Genomic DNA, 27,841 nt, shown 5'->3' on the forward strand with positions numbered 1-27,841 from the left:
CTTTGCTTTGTCTGAATGTCTCTTGTGTTATTGTTCTTGAGGAATAAACATATACGCACAACACATGAACAGGGGCGTGCAGAGAAATTTTGGAGCCCGTCACAAATGACTTTTACCGTCCCCCCTCCATATTGTTCACCCATATATTTTACCTTTCATTTTGAAAATATTGGGTCTCCTTCAGGCTCGGGTTTGGGCCAACAGGTGTCCCTTCTCTTCCCCCCCCCCGTGCACGCCCCTGCACATGCATGATTTTTAAATGTTTCTCTACAAAACAAAGTAAAAAAAAATGCAGTCATCTCTTTTTCTCAGGTTTACGATTTGTTACCAACTTTAGTTGACTTTGGTATGTTACCAAAAAAAGGGGGGTAAGCTGATCTGAAAGTCAATTGAAATTTTATGAATCAGAAAAATATTGCTTGCTTTAAGTGGGGTTTGCTCGTTAAAAGCGAGTTATGCTCCCATAGACTTAACATTGTACCAACCAAGTATTTCCGATTTCCCGTTATATCAGGGCTCATTATAAACGAATTCGTCTCGTACTGCCTAAAAGCACGTAATATTATGTATGCTATATGTCTTAGAAGAAAATTGAAACTTCGCAATACTACAAGTAGTTTATGGAGCAGTAATTGACCTTTGACTGGTTTCAATGAATTGACAAACTCTTGACGTAAAAAAAAGTCATTTTTTAAATTATTAGTTCCGGTTAAATCAAATTGAGGATGTAGGTTCAAGTTCTTTTTGTGCGTGTTTACGCATCGACCATTTTAAGCACAAATACAGAACTGTTCAGTATCTAATCTATACGTAAAGGAAAAATAAACTTCTAAGCAGAAAGAAAAGCAATTTAAGGAGAGAAAGGAAAACTTTTTGTTAATTCTATCCGACATTTTTCGCATCTTTGAAGTTTGTACTAAAAGTATAAAACAATGTGCAGGATGGGAGCAGGAGTTCCTCGAGTTTAAATTTTTGGTAGGTTGGAAATTCTTAAAGTGCCGAATGATAAAATATGTGTATGCACACATGGGTATATGTGATGAAAAGGGACATTTGGGTACGAAAAAAATTTCAGTATTGCAATTGTGTCTCCAAATTTGCCGAACCGTCTGAAAATTTGCCAAATAAGGAATTTTTTCGAAGGACACGGTGTCCTCCCGTGACCTTCTATCTGGACACCCCTGGATGGGAGCTTAATCAGGAAATATTGAAGGTTTGATTAAAACCGAGTGTTTACTAACACGAAATTTTGCTGTTATATTTTTCTTATCAAAACATCTTTTAGCAAATAAAAATTGCTCGGCAAATAAATGCAGTTTATTGTGATTTTTTTAATTGAACCTGCTACACTTAACCACAAAAGATAGTTCTAATAATCGCATTCGAGAGCTTTTATTATGCTTTAGAACACCAAAATAATCTAACTTCGATATAATGTGTAATCAAAATCGTAACTCGAATTTCTTCCGTTCTTAGCTCATATTCGTAATCGATTATTTCTCATCACAATCTATTCAGATCTTGATTACAAATACTGATTAGTAAAGCTCATATTATCCTCATGTCCCGGTCGAACTAATTTCTGCAAATAAAGGATTCAGAAAATGAAATTCGTGCTATTGTTAGAAGAATACACTGGTTCCACCATATAAACTAGATTTCATAGCTCGTTAAAATGAGTAATAAATGCAATTCATTATTTTTACAAAAGCAAAAATATTTCTGAGGAGCGTGCATATTGTAATTAAAAATGTAATATCAGTTTGAGGAATAAGAAAAATTATCTGAAATGCAAGATATGGGTAAAATTAGGGGATTTAATTTTTTGGAAGGAAGTCGCAAAAAGACCACTGAAATTGCTCATCATACACACACACACACACACAGAACAATCATACATGTAGTTCATTATTTTTACAAAATGAAAAATATTTTAGAGGAACGTGTAAATTTTGTACTCTCAAATTATAATGAAAAATCCAATATTAAGTTTGACGCCAAAAAAAAAAAAAGACCCTATACGTGCTCATACTCACACATTCTTATACACACACAGACCCACACAAATGAGCAAAAACTAATATATAAACACAGATGCGCAAAAATGCGCGCACTAAGGTCTGTTATTTGGGGGGAGGGGGGTGGCTTAAAAATGTTACATAAGTAACCGTGGTTTTTATCACTTTCTGATCAAACTCAGATTGAGTAAATACCCTCCCCCCCCCTTCCCTCGAAAAATTCGAAACGACGAGCCTGACGTACACACAAAATACACCAAAAGCGGATCCAAAGAGGGGAGGCGCCACGGGGGCCGTGATTTCTCGTTAAGTGACTAAAGGTAGCTTAAATCTGTCTTTTGACATTTATGTCGAAATAGTTGCTCAAGAACCCCATTTGTGTCCGAATATTACACTTTTGACCCCCTCCTAAACCAGATGCTCAATCTGGTTTTTTAAAACACGCACACATATAACACACAAACGCACACACACACACTCAACGAACACACGCATTCATAATAACACACAAACACACGCAATCATTAAAACACACAAACACAGGCTATCATTAAAACACATTAACACACGCACATAACATACAAACACATATCTAATCACATAATATAAAAGCGCATCATGCCCGCACACATAAGGGGCCATTCATTAATTACGTAAGGGTGCCGAGGGGGAGGGGGGTTGGAATAATCTCTACATACCCTTACTTTGGAGGGGGGAGGGGGTCAAACCCATTTTATTTCCCAAGTCGATATTTTACATTAAACATCGCGCCGCGGCAGGGCCGCGCCTTCCCTATGTGCAAGGTCGTGCGTCGCACGACGGCGCCAGAGTCTAAAAGGCGCCGAGCTCCACCGACCAAAAAAATAAAATTGAATTTTTCATTATATCTAATAGTTGCGGTGAAATTACAATGCTCATTAAAACAAGCAATCCTCCTCGCTGTCTATCTAAAAAGAAACTAGTATGTTGTGGCCATCACGAAACTTTCTTCTATATTTTTCCTTTTTCTGATCCCTCCCCATGCTTGACGAGGAAGCAATATTCCTAACAAAAACAAAATTACACATGCAAAAACTTGACGACCATCCCAATGTCTGAATTATTGTAAAAGCAAAGCAAAGAGCGAAAATTGAAAGTTACTTTAAAAGCCTTACTTGAATTAATTACAAATATTTTATTTATTAAAAAACATAAGATGGCAACAGTTAAAAATTTTAATTCATTGAGATAATATTTCCTATCATTTCCATACAATTACTAGTATGTTGTGGCCATCACGAAACTTTCTTCTATATTTTTCTTTTTTCTTTTTTTTTTTTTCTGATCCCTCCCCATGCTTGACGAGGAAGCAATATTCCCAACAAAAACAAAATGACACATGCAAAAACTTGACGACTATCCCAATGTCTGAATTATTGCAAAAGCAAAGCAAAGAGCGAAAATTGAAAGTTATTTTAAAAGCCTTTCTTGAATGAATTACAAATATTTTATTTGTTAACAAACATAAGATGGCAACAGTTAAAAATTTTAAATCATTGAGATAATATTTCCTATCATTTCCATACAATTAAAATCACGAGAAATACGCAGACGACAATCTATTACGATTTATCTTTCTTATTGTTGCATTAATAAAAATATTTTTATTCGCAAAAAAAAAAAAAAAAAAAATCAACACCTCTTGGAGCGATCGGCGTCAAAATAGAACCAAAGCCTGTTTACATATGGATTCACATATACTCCAAATTTCAACCAGAACGTAGCATTACTTCTTGGGATAGGGTACTCAAAATGGAAAAAAAGAACGGGTGATTGCGCTACCCCCTTTTTAGCTCTTGACACAAAAATAAAATCAGTTCTTATACCCACTAAGGGCTACTTGCCGATAAATTTTTCTTTCATTCCGTTCATTATTTCTTGAGATACAGCAGTCACAATTGACGACAAAAAACGTTCTATAGCTCAACCCCCGTTTGAGTTATTGACACCAAAATTGAATCAGCACCTGTTCCTGTTAATACCAACATATGGACCAAATTTTGTTTGATTCCGCCAGTAACTTCCTGAGGAATAGCAAGCACGCGTAACTCGAAAAACGTCCCATTGCTCCACCCCCCTTGGAGGAATTCGCGCCAAAAACTAATGGGCACAAGTTCACATAGGGGCACATATGTGTACTAAATTTCGTTCGATTTCATGCGGTAGTTTTTGTTGTAGAGCGGCCACAAAAAACTGGTCACACACAGACGTGACACACATACACACACACACACATACATACACACACACACACACAGACAGACAGACATTTTCCAAAAATGGTCGAAATGGACTCAGCACACCTCAAAACATTCGAATCCGTCAAAATTCGAAATTCGAAAATTTGCACGAATCCAATACTTTCTTCTATATATTAGATATAGAAGAAAGTAAAAATATTGCCTTGTAGCGTCTAAACATGTTATTCAACAACTCAGTCGCTTGCAGTGAAGACACATGATGCTTATTAATGCATACTTTTGCATTTTTCTTCATATTTGGAGCTGTGAATGCTATTTCGGTATATCTATAATTTCACACGGTTGAGCATACGGAGCGCAAGAAATTTGCTACTCCCCATTTTGGTTCTTACAGTGAATGCGGTCTATTAAATTTGTGCAATATGTCTTTTTATGATTTTTAACTATTGTTCGTGGTAATTTCACTGCCCCGTATATTTTTTATGTTATCATACACAAAAAAATACGGTAAGCACATTTGCATATCATTTACTTGTGCACAATACACATATATTGTAGACAATAATTAAGGTTAATATTTTAGTTCCGAAAAGTAACGACTTGACCATAATTGCTCGATTCCCCTACCCCTTTTTTCTTCAACTATTTGTGCATTAAGTTAAAGAAAAAGCTTTGGACAATGTGTTTGTTTCAGATATTAGGTTCAATGCCTTTTTAACGATTCCGTAATTTAGAAAATTTTGTTTTACCGGCAAGTTTCGGTTTCAGATTTTAAGGTGGAATATTCTCTACAATATTATCCTTCAATTTAGAAATATAAACAGTACCCTCCTGCTCCATGGCGCAACCAGAGGGGGGGGGGGTCAACAGGACACCCCTCTGGTTGCTCCACCCCATGCCCCTTCCCCTCCAAAATGCCGAGAGGAATGTTTTTTAAAAATATTCTTCATTATGGAAGAGGAAGATAATATTAAAAAAAAAAAAATCGCGGAAAGCAAAGTGATTTTAATAAGAAAAAAATAATTATGTTGAGGCAAAAGTCTAAAGTTTTTAAAAAGAAATCTTAGAATTAAAAATTTTCAATAGTTACAGCTAATTGGTCAGCTATTCGTCTCCTTCCGTCCTATTTTTCTTTCTTTTTTCTTCATTATTTTTCTTTTTCCCTACTTCGACTTAAAATAAGAAAGTCTTAAAATACTACTCCTCCGAATCCCCCCTCCCCCCCTCCGAAAGCATTACGGAGCATCTCAAATTTGGTTTCCAGATGTTCAATTTCGCAAATTTCCAAGGAAAGCTCCCGAATACCAAACAAGATCACATGAAACTGCATACGAAAATAGCCTAAAATTGCGTTGGAGCCTCAATTTCGAAAGATTGCTGGTCCTAATGTTACCAAATATGATCTTACAATCGCGTTTTTAAAATTTAAATCTCAGAAAATATTCGGGCTAGGGCCTCTGAACCGCCTTTCTTTAAAAATCATAAAAAAATAGGTTTTTCAAAGATGACTTACAGAAAATTAAGGTGAAGCCTCTGAACCTCTTCCCCCTAATCTCATTTAATTTTGAAACATTTTCCACGGGGGGGGGGGAGCTTTAGAATCCCCTTCTTGTAAAAGTCTTCAAAGATGTCAACAATTGCGTTTTGGGAAGTTCAATTTCAAAAGATTGGAGGGAGAGAAGGGGAATTAATTTCTATCTATTTTTCAAAAAGAAAAAAAAAAAAAAAACTTCGGGTTGAATCCCAGAGTTTCATCTCTTGTTCCTAACGTCAAGAAATATGACCTTTAATCACGTTTTAAGGCTTCAACTTCTACAAATTTCAACGGAGCCCCTGGTACCCTTTTCCCCTGTAACACCACCAAAGATCGTTTAAAATTGCGTTTTTAAAACTACAAATTTCAAAAATTTTCCGAGAGAGAAGCCCTGGACCCCTCTTTTTAAGAGATTTTTCTTTCAATGTGTCCCCCCTAAATCTGTTTTCTAGTTGCGCCATTGCCCCTGTTGTCATGTTTTGACAGGCATAAACGTTTTATTAATTATGCATCGCTTAGAGATCAGATAAATATTCAAAGTGGCGTTAACTTCGATGTTTAAAATATTTTTCTTTTCCAAAACGCATTATTAGCATATCAGAGGAGCTGCTGAACTCGAAAAAAATTCGAGATATGAAGTAAAAAAGTATACCATGTTCTAAAGTTAATATTCACACATTATTTTTTATATGAATAAAGTGCCAAACGTATTTTTTTCCATATTGTATTTGTCTACACAACCTCCCTTTAGGTGTTAACTATATTTTCCCTGAACGCCAGAGCATAGAGGCGCTCACGAGACATTTGCACGACGGCGCCGATCAGGCTTGGCGCGGCCCTGCGCCGCGGTTATGTGGTTTGACATTGATCCTATTCTATTTGCGTCTGGAACGTAAAATCCGTATTAGGATGAATTGTTTTCTATTAGTTTTACAAAGAATGAATAGTGCAAAAGATAACAAAAGAATCGCACTATGTATGGAATGTTTTATTTTTAATTAGTATCGCATCACGTACAAAAAAATGTCGAAAAAACATTCAATCTAAATTTCAACTTTTTAGTAAATATTTGTTTGCACTAAAGGGTTTAATTTAATAATAGTGAGTTTAATAATGATTCCAGCGATGTAAGATTCGTTATTTTATTATTATGAACAGCGAAATGGGATCTTACGTAAGAATAGGGGGGAGGGGTTTGAAAAATCATACGGATCCTTACATGAGGGGAGGGGGGTTAAAATTTGCCAAAATCATCCTTACGAAATTAATGAATGACCCCTAACCCACAAACCCACACACACATAATACAAAAGCACACACACACATGTACAAAACAAATGTTCTCGCAGACAGACGAACAGACACACAAATAGACACATACATTATCAGAAAAATAACTATCTTGTAAATTAATTTGAATAAAGAGATTTTAAAAGTGAGAAAATCCTTTTCAAAGAAATATTCCAATGAATATATGTCTCTGGTTGCTTCCACTCCGCACTCTTTCGAGAACATCGCCAGTGAAATGTAAATAACAGAACAACAATCGACAAGCATTTTATCTCCAACATTTAATGCCTTAATCGCAGTAATGAAGGGATTAACGTTCACTTATCAGGAATAAAGAACAAAACATTCGATATTGTTTATCGGAATTTAACTTGAAAGCCGATTATTAGCATTAACTGAATTCCTAAATTCTATGAACTTACAGCAAAATAGATATTTGCATTTTACATCTGGATTCAAGAACTCCCCGGAGAATAGCTTTAAATTTTAACCGGCAACTTTTTTTTCCATTTTAGTGTTTATTTCCGGGGTTCTTGGTTTAATTAATGCGTTTTCATTGATTACGTTTGAGGACTTTCAAGATAATAATAATAATAATAACTAGTTGACACGTGTGCGGAGCGCTCGCGGTTGACAGCGGTAATTGAAAAATTCGATTGTTTAAGAGTGATTTTTCGAAACACAGCAGAAATGTGAATTGTTTGTTTATTTTTCTCCGATGGAGATAAAAAATAAAAGCTTTAAATGATGCCATACTTTTGTAATTTTATGAAGAATTAAAGAAGAACCGAGGGAAATACTAAGAAATATTGTTTAGGATATTGCGGTTTACCACGTTAAAATAAAGGTTTTCTTTTCTGATTTTAATGCATCATTGCAATAGTAGTCCAGTATCTTGCAATCAGTTTAAGTTAGAAAACCATGAAAATTTGGATAAATTCTGCAGAGGAAAAGAGTTATTCAAGAAAAAAAAAGTATTTTGCCCCACGAGGGATCAAACCTCCAACCTATGCGTTATTGCATGACGATCTAACCAACTGAATTACAGAGGCCTTCCTCGCAGAATGCTATACATTAAAGCAATGCTTCATAAAAAAGAAAATGAATCGATTTTTTCGGAAAACAACCACATTATGAAATGTTTGTTTATTTTTCACCGAAAGCGGTAAAATTTTTTTTTAAATGATGCTTTACTTCAGAAGTTTGATGAACTATTAAGAAGGTTATGGCGTTCCCACAATAAATAAATAAATAAATAAATAAATAAATAGATAAAGAAGAAGAAAGGAAAAAAACACATCTGAGGCAGAGAGAAGCAAAGGGATGTACGTGGCAAAATTAAAAATTTGGAAATAACCAGTACAAATAGTGAAATAGTAGAGGAACCTCTCCTCTGTCTTGGGGTAAGAGAAAGTACTAGTAGTCCTAGTAGGTGTTGCTGTATAACATGATTTATAAAAAAAATTCAATGACGCCTACCTAGGACGTTATCTTTAAAAGCGTTTTACTCAAAGATTGAAAATGTCCAATTTCATCCCTTTGCTTCTCATGGTTTCATTTGAGAGAAAAAAAATATGATTATTAATATTAGTTATTCTATTGCTTATTTTTACTCTCCTTGATGTTGTCATCCTTATTATACAGGAGTGCCCATCCCCCAAAAAGCGGTGGTGCGCTCCCTTGAAATGAGAGTACCCCATAAAAGGAGTTCGAAACCCTCTCAAATTCACCTCCATAAAAATTTTAATTTGCCCAGTCTGCGTCATGGATCCCCCTCCCTCTCTTGTGCAACCTTTACCGCACATGTACTATTAATTAATATTATTACATTCTTATAATTAGAAAATAATAATAATACCGTATACAGTGCGGTTATCCAAATATGTTCGGAACTAGTCCTGGGTTCAGGAGCTGTGAAGTCGGAATAAAAGTTATCGACGCCGACTCCTTTACCTCAAAATGAGTTTGACTCCGTAGCCTTTGCAGATCTGCAGGTTTGGAGGGAAAATCACCGATTCAGACTCCGACTCCGACTCTGAAACCTGGAATTTCAAAGCCTCCGAGTACGACTTCTTTAGCCGAAAATCAGACCGACTCCGACATCGCAGCCCCACCTAGTTCGGAAAACCTATGTCTCAGATTACTTTATAAGCAACTTTAGGATGCTACTGACTATATATAAAATGGTTTTGATATCTATTTTTAATGCAGCAAATATATATTTCAAGGAAGTTAAATGGAAAATATATAGATTTTTAGTATTGAGTTGTGAGTAAAAATTTCTTACACTCCTCGAATGTGTAAGAAATTTTTACACAAATTCTGTTGTCTAAAAAAAAGATCTTCCCCGTTTGCCCAGTTTGTTATTCCTTTATACATCAACCTCTAGTTCCTTTAAACCTTATAAGTTTTCCTCCAATCCAGGAGGAAAAAATGAGTAGTACTTCAAACATTCCCACCGTAATAAAGTAAGAATTATGGTATTTGCCAAAGCAACTTATCAAGACCTGTTTTGTAAAAAAAGTTTTTTCTTTCTCTTTGCCCTCCAAAAATAAATATTTTCTAAATTTTTGATGCTGCGCGTTCTTGCTTAAAAAATTACTGGGATTGTAAAGGTTCGGATATTTGGAGGGTTCGGTTGGTTAGAACTCGGATAAACGCCGATCGGGTATAATACAATAGCAATATCAATTAAAAAGTATTTTGTTCATTTATCATTTTTATATTCCTCGCAGTCATCATCATCATCATTACTTTCATTGATATTATTCTTAAGAACAACAACAGCAAAATCAATGCATACACTGAAACAATACTACAATAAATACACTGAAACAATAATAATGACTAGTATTTTTTTAATTCTTATTATCTTCTCATCGACAGAATCAATATTATTATTCATTGATATTACTGATGTAAAGAACAACAATATCAGTTATAAAGTAACTGGTTCAATCGTATCTGATACGGCTCAGGGTTGGAACCCCACACGTCTTGGTAACTCATGGTAAAAAAGTCCGGATTAGCAATGTTCTACTTTGGTTGAGATTTGAATACGGTTTTGAACGTGATCACCTATTTTGCATCTCTTGTAGCATATGAGTACATTTCCCGTGTACTTAAATCTGTACCTCAGAGCCAGAACAACGTAAGTCACATAATCGCAACTTTAGAGGAGAGAGGAAAAACTTTTGTCTGGCGCATGCAAAAGATGGGACGCGGGCTCTTTTTTAACACTGGTAAATAATTATACATACAATATATATTTTTCAGAATTGCGTTCACATGGCTCGATGCAGAATAGAATTAATTCCAAAAACGATGCACCAATCAACAGAAAACCAGTTTTTGGACTTGGTCAGTCTGACTCTGAGGTACAGAAATTTCCAAACACTTTATTTTCGTTTTCCGGGGGTTTGAAGAAACGAGGTCTGACCAATTTGCAAATAAATAAATAAATAAATAAATAAGTAAAATAAATTAAAATAAGATAAAATTTAAAAACGTAATTCATTTCTAAAAAGTGTAAAAAGATACTAAAGTATAGACATAAAAAAAAAAAAAGTAAAATTGAAACGTAGATTAACATAGCAAGTGAATATTGATACAGTAAAATAGTGGAAAGTAAATGTGGAAAATAATTCATGTTTTCAATAAATTTCTGTTTAGTTTCTTAGTTGTTATTTCAAAATATGAAACTTAATGTATGCTATTATAAAAATTAGTGTTTCTCGTTTTTTTTTTTTAAATTAAAAAATGCTGCATAGCGGTGCAGAATGAATATTTTGAAAAAAAAAAAAATCGCAGAAGACGAAAACACACCAGTCGTGATCAAAAATAAATTATAAGACACACTTTGTTACACGTTTTATTCCTTTAATAATGTGAACAAGGATTTGGTCATGTCCAAATAGCACATTTTTAAATAACCTCTCTTTTGAAAACATGGGCGATGAAACCTTTTAATTCATCTTTCTACTAGTATCTTACATATTTTTTTTTTCTAATTTTGTGTCTTTAGTGCTTATTGCACGAATTTAGGTAAATTGGAAATAATTTTAGATTTTTATTTTCTTAATTTATTAAAACTTGCTCATTTTTGGAAAATAATATGGTGAATAGCCGTGAAGAGAAGATATAGATACATAATACCATAGCATGAAATAAATCAATGGGAAAAAGCAAATAAATAAAAATAAAACAATGTAACAAAAAATTTATCACCGTGCTCAGTTAACAGCCTTATTTACGTCAGGTCGATGAAAATAGATGACAATTTTTATTTCCTTCCTTAATATGTCTCTTACTGTGTATTTCTTATTTTGTGTCTTTATTGATTACTATATTTTTTTCGGCATGCTGTAGCAGTTTTTGAAGCTGCAATACACAAGAAGTATTACAGCTTTTAAGTACTCTTCTTTTCATTTCATTCAGCTATGTGTGCAAATGCTCTTTTGTTTTTAAAATTTCTTACCTAAGGTTTTTAATTTTCACCTGCGTTTACAATTTATTTGAATAAATTTCTCTTTATTTTTATGTATGTATAGGAGAGACTCGAGAGGAGGGAACAGTTTCCATTTTGCTTTACTTCCCTAATTTGGACTGAACAAAAGCGCAGCAAAATACTAAAAACTTAGTTTTATTTGCATATTTTAAAATTATTCCCCCCCCCCCTAATTTAGAGTTCAGACAATTGTCAACTTTTAAATAGTAGCTATAAAAGTTCTTTTCTTCGTTAAAATCTCAGATTTTGAATTTCGGATTGAAGCATCGCACGGTGGATAGAAGTCTGGAATTTTTATCTTAGATCCTGCTTTAATTCAATAACAGTAAAAATCAAATATCTAACTTAATTTGGAATGAAAAAATCCAAATTTTCTCTAAAATGTAAAAATCAACAACTTCAAAATACCTTGTCTTTTAAACCTGCAAATATAAATTTACCTGAACTTCAAAATTTACAAACATTTCTCGGTAAAAGTTTTTTCTTTATTAAAGTCGCAAATATTGAATTTCGGTTGAGGACCTGGTAGTATAGACAGAAGGGGAGGGGGCGGGGAGAAGGGACACCTGTTGATCCAGGCCCGAAGATGACCCGAAATTTTTAAAATGAGGGATGAAATATATGTGAAGACGTAGGGGTAAACAATATGGAGGGAGGCCTGTAAAAGTCATTTGTGACGGACCCCGAAGTTTCTGTACACGCCCCTGAGTATAGGTGCATAGGAGCTCGGAATTCCTTGTTTCAATTTAATAGATACAGATACAGTATAAAATGTTATTTCCGGGGGGGGGGGGGTAGAAACGAAAAACTCAAATTTGCTCTTAACAGTAAACCCGGGAATATAAATTTACTTTTATCTATAAGTATTCAAATCCACAAACATTTTCGTTGTCATTTTTCCTACATTATGCGGGTAGAGCTAAATTCCTCCAGTTTATATGCATTTATTGCCGGAGAAAGTAGTTTTATCGCTTCATCGCATCGTACGTAACCCCACTGAACAAGTTATCGAATTCCACAAAAAATATTTTTCACGCGACTGTTGAAAAACTAAGAAGGTATAGTCCACGTTACCCCCCGGAGATAAGCCGAGTTCTTTGAAAGGTACGTAGGAAGTAAATTATAACCAGTCGGGACTACTGTGGGGTAAATGAATAGGGGGAGTGACCTCTAACCCCTCAACTTCATACAGATGGGAGCCATAGAAGAGGAAGGGCTAGGTCTTAGCGCCTCGAAAGTAGGAACGGAGGGGGAAAGTGCCAGTGACGTCACTAGGTACACTCGATCTGGGACATTTGTGTTGTGCGTGCGTGCGTAATTCCTCACTCTTTTCCCGTTTTTATGTTATTTCTTGAGGGTTAAGCTTCAAAAAGGAATGAAATACAAGGGTAAATGCTTTGAGTCCCATCGACAAGTTAATAAGAGATACGAAAAACAGTAAACCTGATTAAAATCTACAATACAAATTTTTAGTTTCTCTTGTGTAGTTTTGGATATTCTTTAGCCAATATTCCTGATTTAAAGGGGTAGAAAGCGGAAATTTCGCACAATAAAATTGAGCTTATAAAGAAATGAAAATAATTTACTGTGCTTGTCAAGTTTCCTCTCTTGTGTACATAATTTTGTCAGTTTAGGCTTTAAATAATATTAATAACATTGTTATTTCAATCTTGTCTCAAATAAAATGAAAGAGATAAGATTGATATAAGGAATAATTAAAACATATTTGAATTTCGCGATACCATTTGAATCTAAATACTGCCGATATGTTTTAGAGAAAATTATTTTTTACGAAGTAACTATAACTCTGAACAAGAATCTTAACAAACGTTGTTTTTGAAAACTGAAGTAGAACCTCATTAACCTGGACTAATATAGGATCCAGGTCATCTAGATTGTTTAAAACGACTTAAACAAAACAACCTTTAAATTCAATCAATGTACATAAGTAAAATACTTGAACACAGTAAAAGTTGTATTTTGAATTCAAGAGAATGAAATATAAAGCTGCATTACAGAAAATTAAAAAAATAAAAATACAGCCTTACAAGAATACATTATTGTACTAACGCGTTCTTCATTTATACCGTATGTACATTTAAATGGTTTTCCCAGATTAATGGGTGTTTACTGAAATTATTAATCAACATTTTATTCACTTCAATTTATAAATAACGTATTGAAATTTAGCAACGTAAACCAAGTTTAAAGTTTCAATGATTATCGCCAAATTTATAAAGCTAACTTATTTGTAGACTGAAAAATTTCTTCATGTCTGAATTCTACAAAACATTACGTTACAGTAATTAATTGAAATCTTTCGGAATATTCTACAAAGTTTTCTTCTGTGATAAAGTCCATTTAAAAAAAAATGTCGGCGTACCTTTTGTAATCAGAAAGTTTATCGTTCAAATATCGGATTCTTCCAAATGTTCTTACGCGAGAAAAAAGTTCAACAGCTTTTTTATATAGGTCAGGAAATTAGTCTTCCAATACAGAAGAACAATTACCGTACTACCCCGCATTATTCGGCATGCCGGAAAAAAGCGAGGTTGACCAGCACGCCGAGAAATTCGAATTGTCCGGCATGCCGGATAATTCGGGGTTTATTTCGCATTAAAACAAAAGTAAATTTTCCCGTTCCGGTCCAATCAAAAGTCAAACCACTGTAAGTAAAAAAATAAATAAATCGCGAAAGTAACTTTTTTTCAAAATAAATGTGCATTTCATATAACATGTGCGTGCTATTTATGATAGGACATAACTAATGGATTTGATTACATGCCAATAAAGTAATCAGTTCAGAAACAATCATCGTTACTGCGATTTATTCATATTTTTTTTACATAAAAATATTTTAGGTTCCTTTCAGAGAGGTAAGTTTAATTTTTATTTATTGAAGAGCTATGGTAAATTATTTAGCACTGGTTTAGGGGCGGACTCTTACTGCTTAAATGTTTGCTTACATAGTTTCAATTTAATTTTTATAAAATTATTTGTTATCAAACAATATTTTTCTTGTTAAAATAACAAATGGCATTGTTAGTAAATATTTTCACAAAATTAAACTGTTTGTTAATATCAATAAGATATGAAAAGAATTCATATTCATTTTTAAGCTGATCATATATTTTTTATATTATTATTATTTTTTTCCTAACCTTGATTTTTCCGGCATGCCAGAAAGGACCAGGCAAGTGTTATTGAAAATCTGGTAACCCCCAAATTTTGCGGCATGCCGGATAATGTGGGGTAATACGGTAAATGGCCAAGCTTTTGTACAATCACAAAAACACTAATGTATCTGATTTAAAAGCTTTAAATGATCACAAAAAAAAAAAAAAAAATAATAATAAAAGAAAAGCTCCTACAAAAATAGATACACGATTGAAATAATCACGATACGGTGCTCATTTTACATGCGAATGATTAATTATTTTAAGCATGGGGATACAGTGTTCAAGAAATTGTTTAGTTAAATCTATTGAATAATATTTACAAAGAAATTTCATGCATTACATCTAGATATTGTAATTTTACGGTTGAAGGAAACTTATTACGGTCTCACAGTGCCGTTAATAAACTTATTAAATATCATTAACTTGCAATGTGACAGGGTTGAACCAAATCCTGCATTAAAAAATAACTTCGTACACCACATTTTATGAAATTTGCCTAGCTCTTTATCTTAACTTTTTAAAATTCTTCCTCCAATTATTTATTGAAGCAGCTTCAAATTTAGTATTCCATAAAAAAAAAGCATTTAAAAACAGAAAAGAAGGTTGTATTCTCAATTTTTTGATGTGTTTTGAGCTCTTTGAAAATTTTGAAGGAAAGCTTAAGTTTCCAGAACTTTTTCAGTACTAGGCCATCAGCACGTGAAGGCATTTTCAATACTTTCAAATATAATTACACACAAATATTTTCGATTCTAAAAAATGTGACCTTTAATGTCTACTTTAGCATAACGTGGAGGAAAAATGACCTGCAACTGATCTAGCGCAGGAGCATATTTCTGAAAAAACCCTAGTCAAATGTTATGAGACATTTCCAAATTAAAAAACCTTGAAAACAATATTCATATCCTTATTCATAATAAGTGATTTTTAACCTTGTCTGGAATTGGCCTGGGCCCCTTCAACTGCTTCTTTAACAACCCTTGTACAGAGAACAAATTTTTAAATTGTATTTTAGCTAAGGCATACAGCAGTTCTTTGGGCACACACACACTGGAGGATTGTCCCGCATAAGGCCCCTAGACCCGCGGAGTGTACCCGATGACGTCAAAAACGAGTTTTCTACTCTCGCTGTCCTTTCGGCGGTGGAAGGGAAAGATCAAAGGATTGAGCTAAACTTTTATGGCCCTGGGCTGGCGGTACGAGCGAAAAGAGACCTGTCACTTTTTCCGGTTTCAACTCAGCAATCAGAACTTTTCCGAAAGAAGAAAACTTGGCGGAGTTTTTGGCGCGAACGTAAAGTGGCTTTGGCCAACCGGTCTGGGTTGTCTTGTTAGCTAGTTAGTGTGTGAGTGAGTTTGAAAGCTGCTGTGTCGTCGATTTCTTCTGAAGTTCGGTGAGTTGTGATTGTTTTTTTTTCTTTTCTACTGTCCCGTGATGGAATTGAAGTTTATCATCATATTGCGGGAATGTTGTTCGGTAAACAGGGATCATATTCTTAAAATTGGTTAGTGTTTAATGTTTAGATGGTTTGCAATTTGCTGATCTAGATAGTATTCGAAGTTTCAAAGGAGCTAAACAAACAGGTTTGCAATACAGCTGGGGTGTAAAACTTTTGGAAAGTTGTTACTAGTAACGCGAGATGATTTCGATTTTCAATGTTTATTCGCAACTTTCCTTTTTTTTTCATATTTGTGTTAAAATTTTTAAACTGAATAAAGTCACCAGTGAATGTTACTCCAGTATATTTATTCATTTGGTGAACATTCTTAATTGTTTTCGCATTTAGTTTTACGATTCAAAATTTACCAATTCGATGAATTTTGATACATAAAACGAATTCAATTTCTTTTTTTTTTTTTTTAGTGTTGATTAAACTTTTTCTTGTTATTTTTTCGTTCATTGTTTGAGTTTTGTAATGTGTTTAGTAGCGAATGAAGTTACCGATTAAATGCTCCTTTAGTATACTTTCATTATTATTCATTTTATAGCAACAGATTCAATTTTTTTGATGTTACAATTGATGTTTACAACTTAAGTACATATTGATAAACTTTAATTCCTAACTGAAAACAAATGATTTATCGTCAAATGAGCTTTTGAAATCTGCTAGTGAATATTTGAGGGGTTCACTGTAAAAATGACCCAAGTTCATGTTTCGATGAAATCGTTTGTTTTATGATGTGTTATATATTTATTGCTTCGTTTCATGCTCAGTTATATTCCTTAATTTCAATACATATATGTTTATTTTAACTAATCTAATCTTTGTTACTAACGCTATATTATCAAAATTTATTTTTAGAAATGTTTCCTTTTGAAATTGTCGTTTTATTAAAAAGTAAACTTACATTTTCGTTTCATTCAAAGATTGGAATAGTCCTTTTCGCCAGTGATCCCTTCATTTATATTCAATACTTTGCATATCTAGAATTCTTTTTGTGTATGTATGTGAAATGGGGGGGGGGGGGATTTTCGAAGTTTTTAAATTAATGTCATGCAAAATCTAAGATACTCTCGATGTTGAAAAAATAAAAACCTTTGTGCATAGAAGAAAAAGGAAATAAACAACGTTTTGTACTTCAAAATTACAGATTACAGCAGACAACTGCTTCGGGGTTTAAAGGAGCCCCTTTTTCAATGCAAAATAGCGAGATTTTGGATGTAAAAACCTCTTGTAATCTGTAATTTAGTGAAACAAAACGTTAGTTATTTCCTTTTAACTCTCACTGTTGCTTTCACTGTTTTAATTTTCTTTATTGTATGTGTCTAATCCCCTCTTTATTGGGAAAACGTTGAACCCCAAAATCCCTACCCTAAGCAATTGTTTACTGTTTACATTGTACATTCATGCTTAATTCGATACAGTAAAACCTGTCTACACCGATACTGTTGGACCTAAAAAAATTTTCGTAATAGACAGGTTATCGTTATAGACAGTTTGATTATTCATGCTGACATTTTGCTGGGGCAAAAAAAAAAAAAAAAAAAAAAATGTTATAGACAAGATATCGTTATAGACAGTATCGTTATACACCGGTTTCACTGTATTTAGTTTCACGTGTGTGAACTTTTGCTTTAGTTTATATTTCTTTGAAATATTTCGTTGTCTCCCAGTGATTTAGTTTTTTAATGAACAGTAAACTCCTGATTATCCACGAGCGGATTACTCCCGAGTCAATTAACAATCGGGAACATGTATTTTGGTCGCAAATACCAATGACAAGCTTTTTTTGGTCGAAAAATTGTAAATTTAAACTCTTTTTTTTTTAAATTGATTTACTTAATTTATTTATTGCCCTTTCTTCATCGTATATAAAGTTGTTCTGTATTGATGTTAAGTTCTGTTGTTAAGTAAAAATACAAAACATTTTTACTGTACTGTATGTATTTTCACTGCTTGTAGAAAGTATATTATGCATAAATACAGTCAAGTTTTAGAGGAAGAAAACAATTTTCACCGTATGAGTACCTCATTTTACCCTTTTACGGTTTATCTGCGGCACGTGTGCCACTCAATTCCGCTGATAATCGAGAGTTTACTGTACATGATATAGTTTAATGGGAAATAAAAAAAAAAAAAGATCAAGAAGAAATGTATTTTGCATTCCCTTTTAAAAATCGAACTCCGCCTCTCCTCCTCGTCCGAAAACCATGGGACAATACTGAGTTTTTACTGTGATAAATTATTAAAGATCTCAACATTTACTTGATGATTTTTGATATGCTGGAATGTGTTACCAGTGTTTAAGTACCGTAAGGACAAATGGAGTATTTTCCCTAAACCTCCTTTTAAGGGCCCCTGGACATCGTCCTGACGCGGCCCATCATTTGGAATTTTTACAGGGGGGGGGGGGGTGGCAAAGGGTATTTAAACAATGTAAATTAAATTTAAAAAAAATTTTGCTTACTTACATGTAAATACAGTGAAAGCTGTATAAGTTGACCATTTGTGGTGCAGTATTTTAGTGGTCAACTTAGACAGGCGGTCAAATTAGAAAGGGTTTGCTTTTTGATTCTCAGCCAAATTGATGCATATTGGATTGGTGGTCAAGATAGACAGGTGAACAACTTTACAAGGGTGGTCAACTTTACAGGTTTTACTGTACATAAATATTCCAAGGGGAAAAATTACCCCCCCCCCCCCGCAACCCCCTCCTGACTATTAGTATACCCTGAAATGAAGTAAAAACATTACGAGAACCAATATTTTCTTTTTTTTCTGGATAAAAATCGCTATATTTTATGGTTAACATTTACGGAATGAGCACTTTAAAGATGCGTCAACTGTTCTGACTTAAAATCGCATTTGGATGGGATCCTCGAAACTATTGTTTACTTTGAGCTTTGCATGGCATTAGTCGGGCTTTGAATGTCGCTTAAAAGAGATAAAAATCTCCGTCTCCGTCCTCTTGTTTACGAAAACATATAGTTTGAGTCTTATTTGACGTTTCAACATCGGGAAATTTTGACTGAGACAAAAAAATGTTATTTTAAAGCAATGTGTTTTCATATATTTAAAGCTCTTTTGAAAAATATCAGTTATTGAAATAAGAATTTTTTTTTTTTTTTTTTTTTGAATAGGGAGAAAAAAAAAATAAATAAAATTAAATTTTGTTTCAAGAACTGATAATGCCAATAACAAATAATCAACCTAAACGACTTGTTTCTAGTATTTCGACAACAGTATTTATCTGCGCATGTTTATGAACAAAAACCTGCCTATCTGCGTAAAGTAAAATAGAAAGTTCATATTTTATAGTACGCTCTTATTTACGGCTCTAATTTCATTTGTTTTATTTTGTTTTTTGTTCTCACCAATTGCTGTTTCAATTGAATAAATGTTTTTCCTAACCTGCTTCAAAAAAAAAAAAAAAAAAGCTCATACATTAATAAATGAAAACGCGTGGTTTTTGCATGCGCGATTATTAGACACAGAGAACTAGCCGGCGGGCAATGTTTTATTATTTTGTATTCAGTTTAATTATCCTTTCAAATGCATGATTAGAGTGAGCAGCGGTCGGAAATTAAATTCAAAAAAACAAGGCTAACTATATCCAAACAAAATAGAGCACTCACTAAGGGTATGTATGAAAATTCCAACATAACAAATGTGATCGAATGATTCTAGCAAATTTAGAAACTGTTACAGTGAAACCTGTGTAAGTTGACCACTCGCGGTGCAGTACTTTAGTGGTCAACTTAGACAGGTGGTCAACTTAAAAAGGATTTGTTAATAAGAATCTCAGCCAAATTTGATGCGCATTGGTGGTCAAGATAGGCAGGTGATCAACTTACAAAGGTAGTCAACTTTACAGGTTTTACTGCACTTTTTGGGCGAGTTTCAGCTTATTACACCACTCGTCGATGAAGAATTTTTAAATTCCGTTGGTCTTAAAGTGGTTACATTTGGTAGGGGGCTCATATAAAAATTGAACTCTCACTGGAATCTTTTGTCATTATACATTTTTGACGCACCTTAAAAAAAACATTTTCACTATTCTGATGTAAACATTTTGCAATCAATCTATCTATGATGCAATCAATTTGTCTATTACAAATTGTTTAACCCCTCTGCGCTCGCTCCCGTCAAAATCATGGGTGAAACTTTTGTATCCTATTTCACTTGCCCGGGCAAGAGTGTACGAAGTTCAAACTACAAAAAAAAATTATATTAATTTGAATTTTTGGCATCTTGAATTCAAATAATGTTTTTCGCAATCACGAGCGTGTGTGTGTATGAATGCGCGTGTGTGTTTGTGTAGACGCATGTGTGTGGGTGCGTGTTTGTGTGTGTGTGTGTGTATGTATGCATGTGTGTGCGTGTTGTGTATGCAGTGCTGTGTGTGTAGGCGTTCGTGTGTGTGTGTATGTAGGCATATGTGTTTGTGTCTGTGCACAGGCATGAGTGTGTATGCGTGTGTGTGTAGGATATGGACGCAACCTGGAGACTTTTCGAAAAAGGAGCAGCACCGACGCGACGGTGGTGCTGGCAGAGGGTGCTGGTGGGAAAATAAAATGATAGGAATTCAAAACCGTCAAGTGAGAACAATAAGCAATCGTGATTGCTCAAAAAAAAAAAAATAAATAAATAAAATAAAATAAAAAAAATAAATAAATAAATAAAAATTATAAATGAAGACGTATGTTCTGCAAGCACCTTTATTTTTATAATTTTCTTGAATTAAAAAATCGGAACTTTTATGACCGTATGACCGTTTTTTCAATACAATCGTGTGTGGGCATTGCAATTGTTGTTTTAAAATTATGAAATTGAAATATAATCAAGTTGCGTGCGTTGCTTTTCAATGCTCATTAAATTAGATACATCATGAACTTCCTTAAATTTTATTTGCTCTTTTTCTACTTACAAGGGAACGGTATCAACTTGCTTTTAAATTAAAAAAAAGTTTAAACATGGTTCTTATATATATCGAGGGCACTGAATCCGATGGCGGGGGAGGGGGGGGGGCTGATTTGTTGCATCTTTCCCATTTTTGGGACATAGGAGATTCTAATATAGCATATAATGATATATTTCAATGGCGTAAGACTCTCTATATCAGACAGGACCCAGAAAATTTCTATTCAGCTTTTAAATATTAGAGCTATATTGGGACTACTTTATAAAAGGATACGTATTTGATTTCGTAATATTGAAAACTAATGCACGATTTAAAAGAATGACCAATAACTACCCATAAAGTCTCATAAGTGTTGCGTAGCTACCGAGACTAACGCCATTGAAATCTACCATTACATATATTATGCTGTATTTCAAAAGCGCATAGGTAAAGAACGGAAAAGTTGGGAAAAATTAGCCCCCCCCCCATTCGGATTCAGCGCTCTTGATGCATGTAAGAACCATGTTCCTGTTTTTTTCCCCTTTTAAAAACAAGTTCATACCGTTCCCTCGTTATTTAACATCCCTCTTGTCTTGAAATTAATTACAGTAAAACCTGTGAAGTTGACCACCCTTTGTAAGTTGACCGCTATTTTCAGGCACAGAATAAGATCTATCTCATATAATTGAACCTCTATCAATTGACCACCTGTTTAAGTTGACCACTAAAGTAGTGCACCGCAAGTGGTCAACTTCCACAGGTTTCACTGTACTACAGTAGCCGTCGCTTATATGAATCACGTTTGTTCCAATGAGTTTTGATTCCATAAAACGGCTGAGTCAGCAAAACGGCTAATTTGATAAAGCTGGATTGTGTTGTGTTTTTGACGATTTGATTCATTAAAGCGATTGATTCAATTAACCGGCGTCCACTGTAAATAACATCAACACTATCAACGACTTAGAATTTACATTAAAATCTTTTGTAGTATAAAATAAATTTTGCAAATTGTAAGTTTACAACTAATTCTGTTTTTTATTGCGGCATCTGTTACTTTTACCTTTAAAATCAAAACTACAAGACGGAAAGTGAGCATATTAGAACTAACTTCTGTCCCAACTCCCATTTCGTTCTTAATAGAAATTCAGCAATCAATCTTCACAATCGTTGTAAATTACGAACATGATTTGAGCAGATTCTACGAGCAACAAATGATTGAATTGATGCAAAAGTGCATTTTTAAACCTGTAATTAATTATCCACGAAACGGATTATGTGATTTAATGTTTTGAGTAAACTGGAGCCTAGTTCTTCATAAATAAATGCAATTTATCTTTCAAATTTCTGAAGGTTCGGAGTAGGCGCGCAACGAAAAAATATCCACCCCCCCCCCCATTATAATTAATTTTATGTTCACCACTTTCTTCTTTTATTTACTTGTTCATCTATAAATTTTTGTCTCTAGCAAAAAGTGCTTTGTTTAAGTCAAGAGCGTTAGTCTGTCAATCGTAAATATTTTTCCAATGATGGCATTTTCGAAAATGATTATAGTGACACTGCTGTAAATTAATCAGAACGCGAAGATTGAATTTCAAAATTGTCTCCCTCCTCGAAATATTTTATGGGAACCAGGTTGCAAGTAAAACTTCGTGTCCGTATTATTGATCATGAGCAAGGTCCGACAAATCTTGGGCGACCGAAACATATCTTAGCGACTAGTTCTTTCCGAATAACAAAACAAAACAAAACAAACATAGTAACTGTGAGAAATAATTTGTCTGGCAACTAATTTTTTTAGGCGCCGTACAAATGGCTCTGGTACCGACATCTTTTGAAGTGTCTAGACATTTCTATGCATAGTATTTCTATGAAACTTTGACACTCAATAAAATCATAATGACACTTTCACGGTTGGTAAAACGTTTCATCTTAAAAGAGGAAATATTTTATATATTACCAATTTAAAAAGTCGTTTGCATGATTTCTGACGCTAAACACGTTTTAAATAATGTAGTTGAATTCATTATTACTTTGCCAGGTTTAAAGTCGATCTATGTTGCATTTTCTTTCGGTTTCTAAGTTCCATGCTTTTGTGTAATACATATCGAAAAATGTCTGATCATTTTTTACAAAACTGTTTTTAATTCTAAAAGACCCAATTGAACAAGTTTACACTGTACTTCTTTAATTTTTATTGCAAAACCAATAAAGCGAAAGATGTTTTGATATTTTTTTCAATTACAAAAAAAAAAGAAAGAAAAAGAAAGAAAGAAAAAATAGGCTCCACGTTGATTTTGAACCATCCAAATTTTGATGTCTTCTTTTCTTACGAATATTTTATAAGGTTACATTCTGTCTTGAATACATAATTAATTACTTCAAACGCTTGCATTTGATTTTGAAAGCATTTTTTCTAAATCTCATACATATGATACATAACCTTTTTCATGAAGTCCTTTCTATGAAAATTATGTAGTCGAACACGGTCTTGAAGTCATTGACGTTCGGTATTGAAATAATTCTTATTAAAATAATTTGCTTAATTGTGAAGTCAGCTTTATAGTAACTGCTTCCATTTCATTGTTTCCTTCCTTTACCCTTTTTTGAAATTGTTGACGAGTAAACAAGTTTATTTTTAAGGTGTAAAATGTATTTTTACATGAACACTTCTTTTCCAATACTTATGCATGATAATACAATTCTACTAGTAGTATAACACTACAGTTTACGTCTGAATTTTAGTTTCTCAGTATTTCCTGTTAATCCCATAACTATTTAAAAATCTTTACAACTGAGCGAATTGCATTTTTTAATTACTGTGATAATTTTGTCTAGCTCAAATAAAGCACGTTATGCAAATCAGGCTACCGAATGACAACCGAAATAAGAGAATGTTAAATATCCATTTAAAATACGGTTCTGCGGATATCTCAGAGTTGAATGATGAGAAGTCTTAGAGAAAAGTTAAGGAATTCCGAGATTAAATCAGGAGATTGGAGAAATGTCAAAAGCAATTTAATCCCTGCTTTCCTATTTTGGAGTAGTTCAAATTTAGCTGATCACTGAACAATTCATTTTTCGTTTAACGATTAATTTCAAATTGTTTTGTGTTTTACTTTAGATGGTTTTGATACTTTCTTGAATTGATTTTTTTTTACTTCTGTCTAAAGATCATTGATTATTCCCTTGGTAAATTGAATCTAAAATTATAATTTTTCACTTGAGATGCTCAGGACATTTCGATTCAGTTCATGTAGAAATAGTAATTTGAGGGTAACAAAAGAACGGAAATACAGTAAATATTGCTAATACTCACGTCAGTCGGCGAAGTTGAAGTGGAATGCCAATTGTTGAAAATCTACATGTGATCAATATTGAAAAGATAGATGAAAAAGAAATATATATATATATATATATATATATATATATATATATATATATATATATATATATATATATATATATATATCGGTTATGCTGTTTGTCAAAAAGCAAATTTTTGTTAAAATTGCTTTTCTGGCTCACCAGCATTCGTCAATTTTTATTAATTTATATTAGTTTTGTATAGAATTAAATAAAAGGCATAATTATTCAGTGCGCAAATTAATGTACTGCAGGGGTGCCCACAGGGTTTGATTATAACACAAGTCCACAAGCTGCGCCATCAAAATTTTTTTGGAAGATTAAAATTTTTTTAAAAAGTTTATTTTTTTAAATTTATTTGTGTTGATTTATTTTTAATTTAAATTATTTATTTTATTTTATTCTGTTTATATTTTTTTCATTAATTTATTTAGTTCATGTGTGTGTGTGTCATTGGCGTAGCACAAAGCTTTTCTGAAATAATAGTTACAATAATAATTAAAAAAAATAAATAATTAATTTAAAAAATAAAATAAAAAGGAGCTAAAAAATGGGAAAGGGGGTTGAGAAAATGGAGGAAGGGAGATTTGTGCCATTGAACTTGGTTGGGGGGGGGGGATGGGCACCCCTGATGTATTGATTAATTTTGCACTTAACCATTGTGCAATAACTTTGTAGGACGCTACACATGAATTTACCAATTTACATCAGATAAAAGGGGAATTGAGTTTCACTTCGAAAAATTTGTTTTGGTGCTTGAAGTAATATTTTTATTGCATGAAAACGTAGCGAGCTAAGAACTGATGTTCGTTGCATTATGTAAGCGTAAAATTTAACTGATCATCACTTGAGTAACCAATTTCCATTAGCTTTGTGCATATCCATTTATGCTGCACACCTTCCCCCACCCTCAAATGTGAAATATTGATGTTGAAGTTACTCACCCTCCTATGTCAATTAGTGTGATTAAAAAAAATTGCTAAGGTGATATTATTACATTTTGACGTCAGTTTTCCAGCCTGTTAGATCATTTCTTCCAAAAAAAGTAGCAAAAAATGAGTCGTGGAATGATCTGTATGGTATACTAATATCTAGAAATGAAAGTATAAAAATGTTTTAATTCTCCCCTGTAAACTTGCTATTTTTAACATCGGTGGTTGGATACTTTCACCATCGATATGCCTTTGTTGTTAAAACCAGGAGGGAAAAAAAAAAACGTATATGCAGTTTCATTATAGTGATCCCTTAGAATTCAGGCTTATATTCGTTAACTATGCAAACGGTTTAACCTTGACTATCTTACATCCTTGATTCAGGAAGGAATGACACTTGATACTTTCACAATGGAAGAAAGATACTTTGATTCATAAATGGATATTTAGTTTTGTTATTATTTCTGTTTAAAAATAGCATAAATAATACATAACTACAACCCTCAAGATTCTGCTTTTGCATCCTTTTGCCTGGCTATCAAATTTAATGGCCATAGCAGTGTAAAAAAAGTCTCCCCACTCCTAGTACATTATACCTCTTGTTCTTCCTCCTGCAATTGTGCCTAAATTACCATGCGAATTGACTCTAAGTCATCAAAATTACAAATGTTGTGCATAACGACCGAAAAACAACCGCCTAGTCGTACTCTTAATAATCTGAATCTTGGGTGAAAAATAATAGATGGGATACATTCTACTTCAACCCCCTTTTTAGTGAAATTGAACAGATGATATCATTTTGTTGCCCATGGGTGGAAGGGGGATTTTTGCTACTATTGACTTATGCTATTGTTTCCTGTGCTAACAACCGCACGCAGTTTTAGTGTATAACAACACCAGTTACATACAGAAGAAAATATCCTCTGGAGCAAGAACCACTACCGTTTAATATTTTGTCCCCTCTGGTTTAATTTCCATATGGTATATCTAACCCTGAGCTTTCAAATCAACACTGAATCTAGTCGTAAAACTTCTGTGTTCAGAAAGGTTTCATTTTTAATGAAATGTGAAATGAAATGAATAATGTATCTGATTATACACAACAAGTAGTGTTTGCAATACCGGTATACCAAATACCGCGGTATTTGGAGTCATTTTTCAATTTCGCAGTACCGGTATTTGTTGAGGTAGAATACCGGTATTTTCGGTATTAGCTAAAAATAATAAATAGTTTTTGATTAAAGAGTTTTTAATTTAGCTAATTAGGTATCTACTGTAATTTTAAATATAAATTTCTTTTTCGATGAGACAGTCAAAGTATTGAAGTAAAAATTTGGCTTCAAAAGTACGAATTTATAGAATATCAATGAATATAAAACTATCGGAAAGATTACAAAATGATATTTTCATCACCAGATGGTGTGATGAATTGTACTTTCGTGAGTTTCTGTGGACTACGTTTTTATTTTCTTCATTTACTTGGCTTGCCGTCTTGTAAAAATTAATTTTAAGTGTAATTACGAATGAGTTTGTGCAATTATCAATTATTCCAACCATAAATTGCATAAATTCTTTATGATATTTCATAAAAAATATTCGTTTCAACTGTACTGAATTTTAAAAAAACTTTTTCTTGTTAGTACAACGAAAAGTAAATTTGTTGTCGCCGGTATCGGCGTACTGTTCTGTCTCGCTATTCAGCTTTCTTCAAGCGAGATAATAATTGTAATGTCTTGAACATTTTTGCAAAGAGGTTAGGCATAATCAATTGGAACATATTTTCAGATATTAACATGAATATAAAGACTGTCGCAAAGAAAAAAAAAGACACTAAACAAGATCAAATGCATCGTAAATTTCAAATTATTAACAGTATCATCAGCCTGCGTGAATTCAGAAAGAATATTTTTAACTGTGGAAATTTTTTTCACTAAAATGAGTTCCAGGGGCTTAATGACAAATATATTTCTTGCTATTATTGATTTTTTATTATGATATTTGTTCCTTCATTTTATATTTGTTCACAATTAGTAAATAATGCACTTTTTGCACAAAAATAAGAAAATATAGCAAAGAAACATTATGTTTTTGTGTGTTTTTTGGGAAATGTCTAATACCGGTATTCCGGTACCACGTTAAAAAATACCGAATACCGGTATTGCATTTTTGGTCGGTATTGCAATCCCTAATAACATGTTAAATGGATCACGGGTAAATAAATACAAAGAATTTTGATGGCAATTGTTTTGATTTAGTGTCAATACATGTAACAGCATAGATTTCAACAAGATTTACTAAACATTTGAAGGAATCGCTGTCGCTCCCAAATATCTCACTGGTTACACGATATTCCTTACACATGACACCTTCCAGGTAAACCCCGGTTCTGTGCTGTATAATTGATTATTCCGAATTCAGTGTTCGCGCTCAACTATCC

General features: G+C 33.3%; 1 protein-coding gene across 1 annotated transcript in view; it reads left to right on the top strand.

The window, feature by feature from the left end:
- The first annotated feature begins 16,117 nt into the window (after positions 1-16,117).
- The window catches only part of LOC129231459 (latrophilin Cirl-like), a 384,954-nt gene continuing 373,230 nt past the window's right edge, over positions 16,118-27,841 (top strand). The window contains exon 1 of the mRNA XM_054865781.1: positions 16,118-16,161. The gene's annotated coding sequence lies outside the window, so the exon portion shown is untranslated. The remainder of the gene's footprint in view (positions 16,162-27,841) is intronic.

The sequence above is a fragment of the Uloborus diversus genome, chromosome 10, assembly GCF_026930045.1.
Source record: "Uloborus diversus isolate 005 chromosome 10, Udiv.v.3.1, whole genome shotgun sequence".
NCBI lineage: Eukaryota > Metazoa > Arthropoda > Arachnida > Araneae > Uloboridae > Uloborus > Uloborus diversus.